Source organism: Lontra canadensis, unplaced genomic scaffold (assembly GCF_010015895.1).
Source record: "Lontra canadensis isolate GAN:19392208 unplaced genomic scaffold, GSC_riverotter_1.0 scaffold17, whole genome shotgun sequence".
Taxonomy (NCBI): Eukaryota; Metazoa; Chordata; class Mammalia; order Carnivora; family Mustelidae; genus Lontra; species Lontra canadensis.
Window position 1 is genome coordinate 14,885,745 of NW_022631011.1, and position 12,796 is coordinate 14,898,540.

Here is a 12,796-nt window from a genome sequence, read left to right on the forward strand (position 1 = left end):
TTAGGTTTTCTTAATCAGAAGAAACATTGTACAAGGGGAGAAGTAATATTTTGAAACTAATATTTTATGAATTAAGGAGTCGTGTGTAAAGTGCATTAGGGAAGAAAGTGGGGGAAATAAAGTGATTCTAAAGGTTTCCTTTTTGGTGTAATAGATAAACTACAAATTGTTAGGAGAGGTATAAGAATTACTTGATTTAAGTTGATAATAGAGACCTATTATATATGACTCTTAAAAAAAAAAAGATAACCATAGGGCATATTAGAAAAGTATTATAAACTTTATAATTTAAAACCAGGGGAAAAAAGCAATAAGCATTCTCAACTTCTTCCAGAGCTTAAGATGGGCAGGCACACATAAGGGTAGAAACTGCCTAGTTGTGGTCATGTGACTAAGATTTCACTAGTAGACTGTGAGTAGAAGTAATGCGTAAATTTTCTGCCGTAATTTAAAGAAAAATTCCCTGCCTTGGTTTTCCTAGTCCTACAAGCTGAATACAAACGTGTTTGCATATGGCATTGGCTATAAACTTAGGAATAAAATCTGAGTGTTAGGTTGGCAGCCCTGGGAATGCAGGAGGAACAATAAAAATGGCTGCTGGGCTGTCATCTTCCAGGCCGCACTCTTCCTCTACCCATGACTCTTCTGCTGGAAGGACATATGCTGAGGACACATCACCATAAGTAAACTGATACCTATGCAGGAAACAGGAACATCAGGACTCCCCCCTAATCTCCAATCACCAAATACCTTACCTTATATGGCTGTAAACCTATGCCTTGTCTTAACCTAAATAAAAGACCCACTCCACGACCCCCTCCCAGGCGCGACTTCCCCGACTCTCCTCTCATGAATCGCAGAACCTTGCCGGAGGGCGCCTTTAATAAACCTTGCCTTGCACCTATCTCACCTGGTGTCCTGTGTATCTCGCCTGTAAAACCTTACACTGAGCTTTGGGAAAACAACAAAAGGGAAGGAACCTGGGCGTCTGGAGAGTTATATGGAATAGAGTCACTTTGGAAACCTGAATTGCTCATTTGGGGGCCAGTATGTATATAAGAAATAAATGTGTATTTTAATAAAGCTGCTCTATTTTTGGATCTCTGCTACTAATAGCTTAGTTTTTGCCATAACATAAGAAAAATTAGTACTGGAAGTGGGATGCAGCTATCACAAAAACAGAAAAGAAGTGATATTGGCTTGAAGATCAAGTAACATACAGTGAGGATGAAGATATAGAACAAAGATGGTTATACTTGCTCATGTGTTGAAAACATTTGGTAAAAAATATTACTTGTGATGATTTGTAAGACACCCAAATTTCCCACTGAGCCTGTGCCTCTAGCTGAAGTACTTGGAAATTTTCAGACAGATAAAATGAGAAGGATGGTTATAACACAGAAGTCTTAAGAGAGATATGTCAAGACTAAAATTAAATACACACACACACTATTTGGGCATAGTTATTGGAACATTCAACAGACTGTAAGCAAATAAAGTGTTTTTAGTGCAGATTAGTGTTTTTAAGGTATCGTGTTACCATATTAGCCATCAGCATAGCCTACAAAACAAGATTGTGAGGCCTGAAGCAGTCCTCAAGGAATATATACTAATAATCACTAAAGAGTTGTCATGGAGTATAAGGGACAAGAAACAGCTCACAGAAGCCAACAAGGATCATGGACAAAGGAGTTCCTCTCAAAGAGCAGAATCAGCAACAATCAAATGGACCAACCAAGGACCTACTCCACTGTCAGCACAAACAGATAAAGATCTCCTGCCTAGCAGAGTGAAATTGCTCTAGATCATTCTCTCCAATGTGTTTCTCATGCTTTCCTCCTCCAAACTGGAGTTTCTATTGCAGTTACCCTGATCCTACTTAGAAGGTTCTGGGACAAATTCCAATGTGTGGGTATGGGGATTTCCTCCACACTACCAAGCAATGTTCAGGACACTAACTGGGTGTCCTACAATTCAACCCAATTCTGAGACTACATGGAGATGCCATCAGATTCCACAGGTTAAGGGCTCGGTCATACAAGACTGCCTACTCCCCCTTCAGATGCCAGTCTCACACCCAGATGCTCACCTGTGTTTCTGACCAACCAGATAGAGATCAGTATCTCTAATGACCCAATTTCTTGGACTTGACTGATTTGCTAGAGTGGCTCACAGAACTCAGAGAAATATTTTACTAGATCATCTATTTATTGTACGAGGATATAATTCAGGAATAGCCAGATGAAAGAGATGCATAGGACAAGGAATGTGTAAAGAGACACTGAGCTATCATATTCTATCCAAGCATACCACTCTCCCCAAATGTCTATGTGTTCACCAATCCAGAAGCTTTCTGAATTTGATCCTTTTGGGTTTTAATGGAGGCTTCCTTAGCAATCTTCCATAGGCAGACTGATTAAATCATTGACCATTGACAATGAATTTAACCTCCAGCCCCTCTTTACTCCCCAAAGGTCAGGGGTGAGACTAAATGAGGTTCCCCTGGTAATGAGCCCTGTCCTTAGATGTTTTCCAGAAGTAACCTCATTAACATAAACCCAGTTGTGGAAGGGGCTTGTTTGTTGTTGTTGTTGGTTGGTTGGTTGGTTTACTTAAATTTTGTTAGTTAACATACAGTGCTATATTTGTTTCTGGAGTATAATTCAGTAATTCATGACTTACATACAACATCCAGGGCTCATCACAACAAATGACCTCTTTAATACCCATCACTCATCTAGCCATCCCTCACCTACCTTCCTCAGGAAAGGGGCTTGTTATGATTAACAAGATGCCCATCTCACCTTTATGGTTTTGAAGTGATTCCACAAAATGAGTATAAGAGACTGAATGTTATGATACTGGATGTTCCCATTGCTCTTATTGCTTAGAAAATTCCCAGGGTTTGGGGAACTATGAGCCAGGAACCATGGAAAAAGAGAAAGTACATAAACCGACAGAGTTGTGTGATATAAATCACAATATCACGCAACTCCACTACTATTTATTTAGAAAAGGGACTGTGGGAAGGAGGTGACATATGGACTTGATAAAGAAGACTATGCTTCAACCAGAGATCTTGAACTTTAAGCTGGATGGAATAACTGAATTGGATTTTGGATTATCTCTCTTAGAAAGGGGACCAGTATGTTCTATTTGTGGAAAGAAATTTCTATCTAAATAGGTGGCTAGAGCCATGTATTGTATCAGTGGCTGTTATTTGTCCACCAAATCCCATTCTCCCTTCCTACAGTAATACACTATAAACTGAGCATATGGTTTCCTTGGCCAAGACTCCACTCCTCAGAGTCTTCACAGATAATAATGTGATGTGACTCTATTCTTACCAATGCTGGATGAGTAAAATTGCTAAGGACAATTTCTCACTGTTTAAAGATTGTTCTGGGGGCACCTGGGTGGCTCAGTGAGTCATATCCCTCTGGCTCAGGTCATGATCCCAGGGACCTGGGACCAAGCCCCAAGTCAGTCTCCGTGTTCACTGGGGAGCCTGCTTCTCCCTCTCCAGCTCCCTCTGCTTGTGCTCTCTCTGTCTCTGTCAAATGACTAAATAAAATCTTAAAAAAATAAAAATAGAAACAAAGATTGCTCTGATCTCCTGTCTTTTTCCCTTACTCCCATGAGCTGAAATATAGATGTGCCCATCACCCAGTTTCAACTGTGTAGGAGAAAACATTTCACTAACGGGTAATAGAAGAAACTTGGTTTTCTCAAAGACCATAGAGAGCAGAGATACCCACACGAATCCTTTCTTCCCAGTAGTATTAGATGATACAGAGAGAAATGTCTGTCTTTAAGCTACTGTATTTTTCTGGTCTCTTTGTAATGGCGGCTTAGCCTTTACTCTAATATAAGTGGATATGCAAGGCAACATAGCAAAAAAAAAAAAAAGAAAGAAACAATAACAACAAAAAACATAATAAGTAATAACATCACATTTCCTGGACAAAATCAAGTATATTAGTTATTTCACTAAATGGGAAAGTACTAGATTCAAATGGTAAAAAACAGAAGTAGTCAGATATTGATTAAACAACAAAATCTAAAAACAACAACAACAACAACAACACAACAAAATCTAATTACATGTATTAAAAAGGGGACAAAGAAGGGTGGAAACATAAAGGATAAGCAACAATACACCAGGCAAATGCAACTGAAGAGGAGGAATGGCAGTATTATTAACAGACAACAGAGAATTCAGGTTCAATGTAGTAAATATAATGGAAAAAGCCAACCCATGAAAAAATATGACCATGTATGTAACATAACAAAGAAGCTAAAATGTACAGACATTAGGAGGTTATGATAAAATTAGAATTAGGGAAGGGGTTTAGTATACTAAATAAAATTTCCATATACTTCAGAATTTTCAGAATAAAAAATAAGGAAAGATAGAAGCTATGACTACAGACAGTCCTGACTTGCAGTGATTCAATTTATGGTTTTTCAGCTTTATAATGGTGTGAAAGCAATACACATTTAGTAGAAACTATACTTCAATATTTTGATTCTTCCCAAGGCAAATGGTAGGATTCTGGGCAGTGGCACCGAGCTCCAGACCGCAGGCAGCCACACAATCAAGAAGGTAAATGACCCATATACTTGAAACCATTCTGTACTCATACAACCATTTGGTTTTTCACTTTCAGTACAGTACTTAATAAGTTACAAAACCTTATTATAAACTTGATTTGTGTTGCAGGATTTTACCCAATTATAGGCCAACCTTCTGTTCTGAGCACATTTAAGTTAGGCTAGGCAAAGCTATGATGTTGAATAGGTTTGTATTTTAAATGCCTTTTTGACTTACGATATTTTCAATTTATGATGGGTTTATTAAGGCATAACCCCGTCATAAGTGGAGGAAGGTCTGCAGTTGAACCAGCATGTTTTAATAGTCAAATAGATCAGTACTCTAATAGTCTGATAACTTACAAACAGAGAATGTGCATTCAATTCTCTTGTCCCTGGAACCCTTAGAAAAACCAGTCACATACTTGGCTATGAATAAAATCTTTTAAAAATTCTTTCCCAAATTGTATAATCACAATCCAGTAACTAAAAATAATGTAATAGGATTTAAAAACCCACAAAACTTAATTACATCTCGTAAAACATTCTCTTTAAAAATACCCCTGAATCAAAAACAAAATCAAAACAGAATTAACAAAGTATGGCAAAGATACAATAAAAAGGAAAATAGTAAACCTAGTGACATATTTGCCATGTATACAAGGTAAGAAGTATAAATAGAATAAAGAAAGCTCATCCACAATTAGTGTAAACTAGGAAAAGTAACTCAGTATAATGGACAAATGATATGAATAGACAACTCATCAAAGAAGTGTAAGTTACCAATAAATATATGGGCAATATATCAACCTTTGTAGTAGTTAAAGGAACTAAAAATTAAAAATTTAAATTTAAAAAATTTTATAAGCCATAAGAAAAAAAATAAAGCAACAATGAGATATCATTTTCTATCTTTCAGAAGGGCAAAGATTTTAAAGAATAATAACTTCCTATCGACAGCTTTTTAGAAAACTGGTAGATTTATGGAATGCTGCCTTCTCTTTGGAAAGTATCTTGGCAATACCTATTAAAATTTCTGAAATGCATCATCCTTTGACACAAGAATCTAACTTCCCAAAAGTATATTTGTTAGGAAAGAGTAGGTTACATTGCATATACAAAAATTCTGAAATCTCAATAATTGAAGGCAGTATTTGTTCTACATACCAACACAGGCTGCCTCAGGAGATTGCTCATTATAATAACTTAAGGAGCCAGACTCAGAAAGGAGCCATCTCTACAGTGGCTCCCACAATTACTATTAAGGGGGAACAGGACGTGGCAAATGGAACTTAGAATAGCTCTCAGAAATGACACCCATCAGTTCCACTCACATTTCATCAACCTGCCACATGGCCATAACTAACTTCAAGAGAGTCAGAAAGGGCAATGCTACTATGTGCCTAAAAGAAGAGAATGTCAACCATAATACTTTAAGAATCTATTTTATAGAAATAAAAGCGTCAATATATGAGGATGTAAGTACAATGATGTATCACAATATTATTTTTAATCACACAAAAAACCCTAATAACAATCTGAATACCCATCAAAAAAGAAATAATTACATAAAGCCAGTGAAAATTCCATCCTCTGAGTGAATTCCCTAATCTGAAGAGGAAGAAGGTGACTCCAGTGGGTTTTTCTACCAAAGATGGCGGGCTGAAGGCTGGTGATGGGTCCTTGTTCCTCTCTTGGTCTCCCTCTGGCTGCCCACCTCTACCTCCTCCAGGGGACGGCTGCCCCTGTCTTAGTCCTAGGGCAGCCAGACAGACAGTAGGCTTCTCACTCGCTGCAGTGTTGGAGCAATAAAATGTGATGCTTGGGGACCCCAGGGAGCTGCCTGTGGCTTTATTTATGAAACTGGCATTTGGGGAGTCCAGGGAGATGTCTCTCCGTCAGTGCAAATTCCTTCTTCCAGGAGCCGTGACTCAAAAGAAGAGGTGGCTAGGGTTTCGTTACATACATTTACTTTGTATAAATAAATGTTTACAATTTTATATTAAAGAAGAAATAAGTGATAGAGTTTCTGACTATATATTTTTTACTTTTATAAGTTTTGAAACTGTGATCCTTTTATGTGTTTTATGGGGGAGCTATGATGAGTTTTATGCCAAACAGTTGGTATTGTTAACTTTTTATTGTCGCCAAAGTACATAAAAACCCCATTAATCCCCTTATTCTTCTATTTCCCTTAACTGTGTATACACGAAAAAGACATCTTTATTTTCCTTCTTTTATCATTATAAGCTAATAAAAATATATTGCTAGTTTAAAAAGAAATGATTCTATACATATAATAGACTATAATCCAGCTATTTAACATACTGATTTAATATATTTGTATTGGATGCTCTTTTAAGATGTGTTATATGACAAAAAACATTTGATACAGAATGTGTATAGTATGATCCTAATTTTTGTAAAAACACACAACAGTGACAAAAAGCTCTATATTGCTGTATTCATTTTTTAAAATATTTATTTATTTATTTATTTATTTATTTTTGACAGAGAGAGAAAGAGAGTGAGGGAGAGATATCCCAAGTAGACTTCCCACTGAGCGTGGAGCCCAACTCAGGGCTCAATCTCACAACCCTGAGATCATGACCTGAGCCAAAAACCAAGAGTTGGAAGCTTAACAGACTGCACCACAGCTAAGGTGTCCCTAGCTTTGTATATGTTTATGTGTGCATGGAGAAAGCTGTGGAAAAATCGATACCATATAACCTTAATTTATATGCATATGCATAATATACACCTGTATGTATGTTTGTGTAAATGCGTGCATACATGACTTATGTGTAAACTTTAGGAATATCACTTAGCTTTCCATTTATTCATCTTCAGATTTGTAAAAAATCAGCATGTAATATTTTGTCATTTTAAAAATAATAAAGAGGCGCCTGGGTGGGTCTGTGGGTTAAGCCTCTGCCTTCGGCTCAGGTCATGATCTCAGGGTCCTGGGATCGAGCCCTGTCTCGGGCTCTCTGCTCAGTGGGGAGCCTGCTACCCGCCCCCCGCCTGCCTCTCTGCCTACTTGTGATCTCTGTCTGACAAAGAAATAAATGAAATCTTTTTAATAAATAAATAAATGAAATTAATAAAGAAATATTACTAATTCCTAAGAATTAAATAGATGAATTATAAATAGAAAAATGTTCACGTTAAACAAATACAGAGACATTTAGGTACAAATTCCTTCAATATAACTCCGATACCTGCAATTCAGTCTCCAATTTATGCTTTTCTTTTCTTTTTTAAAAATTTTATTTATTTTTTAATTTCTTTTCAGTGTTCCACAATTCATTGTTTATACACCATACCCAGTGCTCCAGGCAATTCGTGCTCTCCATAATACCCACCACCAGGCTCACCCAATCCCCCACCCCTCTCCCGTCCAAAACCCTCAGAGTCCACAGTCTCTCATGATTCGTTTCCGCCTCCAATTTATGCTTTTCATGCAATCTATTCTCGTACTTATGCTTTCCAATTATCAATACATATTAAATATTTACTATGTGTCACATATTAGGGCTATAACCATAAATAAGCTAGAGAAAAATTAAAAATTCCTGCACTGTTGAGCTTGTATTATAGTAAGGAGACAGATAACAATAAAATAACAAATCAGCCTATAATGCAAACTTAAGTAGTGAAAAATATTTTAAAGAAAAATAGCTTAATATTAAGAGTGTGTTTTGGAAGTCAACACCATAAATAATGTGATCAAAAACATTCAAGAACACTTGGCGCAGTAGGGCTGAGTTATAGGATTTAATTTCTGTTTTATTAAAGAGAACTGACCATATGGGAACAGGGAGAACATTTCAGGAGTTACTGCAACAGCCCAGATGGGAGATAAAGGTGGCTTTGTCTAGCACTGAAGGAGGTCAATCAGTTCATATTCAGGATATATTTTGAATTACGAACCCCATAGGACATGGGGATATATTAGATGTGAGTGGAAGGGAACGGCGTCAACTCAGGTGATTCCCAAGTTTGGGGTCAGAAAAATTAGATGGATGGAAGAGTTGTGGAGGAGCGGGTTTGGGATGTGGACAGAAACCAAGAGTTTTATTGTAGATATGTTCAGTTTTAACTCTCTGGTCAAAATCCAAGTCAAATAAGTGTCTGTACATCCGGGGCTCATTAGTTTGAAGATGACATTTAAACCAGAGAGACTGAATGAGATCCTCAAATACATCAGTATGTTGGTGAATAGGAGAAAGTCGAAAACTTAGCACAGGGACACACAAAATTCAGAGGCCAGGAGTGGAGAAAGAATAGCTAGTGAAATAACAGAAGAGGAAGTATTCTCGAAGTTAAGAAAGTGGTTTTGGAATGAGACAAGAGATGGTATTAAGGGCTTTTGTTTATCTCGGTGGTTGTATGCCTGCTGCTCTTTTATTATTTGTAAAAAGAAAAAATATGACTCACATAACCAAGTGCATACCAAAAATACTTCTAGGATATTGTTAGAAAAGAAAAATAATAATAATACTCATTATAATTCTTAACTGCCTTTCATGAAAGTTTGATCCTGTTAAATAAAGAGCCCTTTATTCTGCTGTGTATCCTGAAGGGTTGGTTATATAAATTGGCATCTTAGTGTTACAGAAAGTTGAATTGATCACATGATAAAGGGAAAAGAGGCAGGACTTCCAGCTATCTGGGACTGAAGAGATTAACAAATCCCATCATCCTAAAACAACTACAAAATTGCAAAGGTGTGTGTGTGGGGGGGGAGGTCATTTCAGGGCTTCGGCAATTCTAACAAATACAAACCACAACTGACATATATTTAGAAAAAAAACTACTGAACTTTGGGGAAAACAGTGGGAGTCTATAGCATTCTTGCCTGGGCTAGCCACCTGCCCCGTACCAGTTCGCAGGGTACGGTATTTCTGCTGTCGGGCTGGCTGGCCATGAAAACCAGCACTTTCACTGTGGGAGAGGGCGGACTTTATTTGGAGTGGAGGCTGGACAAATCTCACCCAGCAGCTAACAAAAGCCTAGGGCTCTACCCGTCTAAGGTTGCAGTTCCTGTAAGGGACAAGTAGCACAAGAAGACTAGGAAGATATTTAGGAGTGAGCGTTGAAGGACTTGATTAACATTCCACACATCTCTGGCTGTCTGGGTAGGTGCATGTGTGAGAATGCCCAGCAGAAAGGAAAAGCCAGGCTCACCTGAAACCTGCCCAACCTTTGAATGTGGGCCTCAAACCAGACACAGATTCACCAGCAAAGTGGGGGAAGCGTTATGGGCCTAAGGTGTTTGACCACATCTTTGTTTAATTATTGACTGACTATTGAGTTTTGCAAACCTAGGGGTCACTCCTAAGAAGCCTGGTTTTATAAAAAATGTGTAGGGAGGAAGAATGTTTCCTCTATCCTTGTCGCTGGTCTATTAATTAAACTGATGTAAGACAGATTAACAGGAGGAAAAACAAATTTAATTACATACATATGGGAGCCCCATTAGACTATGAGACCCACAGGCATTCAGGTCATTGAGGATCATATATCATCTTGATCTAAGGATGGGGTCTGGGACTTCAAAGAGAAGAAAAACAATTTACAGGAAGTTGGGAAGAGCACGTGTTTGGTAAACAAATGTTTGCCTTGCCACACAGAGAAAATGGGACACAGAGAGGAATTTTATCTCCGTGCCCCACGGAGCTTCCCCCAGCTCACCACACCTAGCCCCTATTTTTCTGTAGTTATTTCTGGTGATGGTTCTCTTCCTGGGCCAGGTCTTCATCTAAATTCTTTCAAGCGTTAAGGGGGAGGTAAGACCTTTTCTGAGTCTTTCAGGCCTTGATTGACTTCATCTCAAAGTAATCTGCGTGTCAAATGGCACATTTGGGGGAAGCTTGTTCCAAACACCTTCAGATATAAATAATAATAAAAAAAAATATGAGCAGAGGTAAGCAGCATTAAGTCCAGGTAAATTACTTGAAACAACAACACCAAAATCTAACAATCTAAAAAATATCAAGAAAAAATCTTCAGGGAAAATAAAGAAAAGAAAGTCATAATCTGGAATTGCTAGAATATATTATCTAAAATGTTTAGTTTTCATATTTTTTTTAAAGATTTTTATTTATTTACTTGACACAGAGAGAGATCACAAGTAGGCAGCTGGCTCCCTGCTGAGCAGAGAGCCCAATGTGGGGCTCCATCCCACGACCCTGGGATCCTGACCTGAGTGGAAGGCAGAGGCTTTAACCCACTGAGCCAAGCAGGTGCCCTGTAGTTTTCATATATTCTGTAAAGATTTTATTTATTTGTGTGAGAAAGAGAGTGACAAGCAGGGGGAGAAGCAGGCAGAGGGAGAAACAGGCTCTCCGCTGAGCAGGGAACCCCTCTCAGCTCTTGATCCCAGGACCTTGGGTCATGACCTGAGCCGAAGGTAAATGCTTAACTGACTGAGGCAAACAGGTGGCCCAAAAATGTTTAGCTTTGTACAAATACAACAAAACCAGGGAAGCATGAACCATACTTAGGTAAGGAAGTAATCAATAAGAAACTTTCTCTGGTTTAGCCCACAGGTTGGGCTTAGCAAAGACTTTTAAATCAGATAATATTGGGGTGCCTGGGTGGCTCAGTGGGTTAAAACCTCTGCCTTAGGCTCAGGTCATGATCCCAAGGTCCTGGGATGGAGCCCTGCATCCAGCTCTCTACTCGGCATGGAGCTGGCTTCCTCCTCTCTCTGCCTGCCTCTCTGCCTACTTGTGATCTCTGTCTGTCAAATAAATAAATAAAATCTTTAAAAAAATGCTTTAAATCAGATAATATAAATATGTTTCAAAGAATTGAAGGTATCAGAACATATATTTAAGAGGGAACAAGAAATATGTTGACAGTGGTTCAAAAATGGGAATAAAGAAAAAGAATAGAAATTACTAAAGATAGAACTAAATGGAAATTCTAGAGTTAAAAACTATGCAAATGTCCACCAGAACATTTTTTTGTATTAGCCAAAAAAACTGGAAGCAATCTGATTATCTATCAATTGGTGAATCACTAAACAAAATGTGGTATATCCATCCAATAGAATATTAGTCAGCAGTAAAAGAGAGTAAACCTCTGAAACCCAGTACAACAAATATGAACCTTAACAACATTATGCCAAGCAAAAAAAGCCAGACACAAAGAAAATATATTCTATAATTCCATTTATATGAAATATCCAGAAAATTAATATCTATAGAGACAGAAAGAGAAGAAGTAGCTGCCTGGGACTGGAGTTGTAAGGGGGTTGACTGCAAATAGGAAAGAGGGAATTTCTTCAGGGTGATGGAAATGTTTTAAAATTTTATTGGGTGATGGTTGCACAACCTCATAAATTTACTAAAAGTACCATTGAATTCTATACTTACAATGGCCAAATGTTACAGTATGTAAATTATACCTCAATAAATTTGTCTAAAAATAAAGGGAAAATAGGCCAGGATATAGATCCTGGGGGAATGTGGTGGGTGGTGCAGAGGGAAGTCCGTTACACAGGTGGCACACAGCTGCATGCTCCTTGCTGCATGTTCCATGTGACTTTTCTTCATCATCTAGCCAATGAAATGGAGTTTAAGTGATGTGTGGCTCTTCCAGGTAGACGTTCAAGAATCATCATGCGATTTGCCATGTCACTTTTCCTTTTGCCTCAGTGACTAGCCTACAACACATTTAGGGGCTGCTCCATTAGAGTCTTGGTCTTAGAGTAAGTCTTAGAGTCTTGGTCTTAGAGTTAGACCAAAACATGGAATAGAGTCCCAGCACATCTGCAATGAATATGCCACATGAACAAGAAATAAATCCTGGTTTTTAAAATTACTGGTATTTGGGGATGATTCTTTATCACAGCCCAAAATCACCCATCCTGATGTGTCCATGTTCCTTAAAAGAGATTACAAATCCACAATTAATCTTTTTGCTTTTATTTGCTCATCCCAGTGGGGTACTATCTATAAGCAATATTGTCTGTCATTTTCCTTTTCTAAGGGTAAGTTTTAAAAAATGCTTTTTATCTGTGACACATAGTTGAGTGATTGGTGGTGAATTGATGTCTTATCAGTTCTCAGACTATCTTCATTCATCTGTAATGGGCTACCTGGAATTAGAGTCTGGAAATGGAGACATCTGCTTGGGTGTGGTAGATATTAGGAAACAGACACAGTTGTAGGTACTGGAAGAAAGTCGAGTC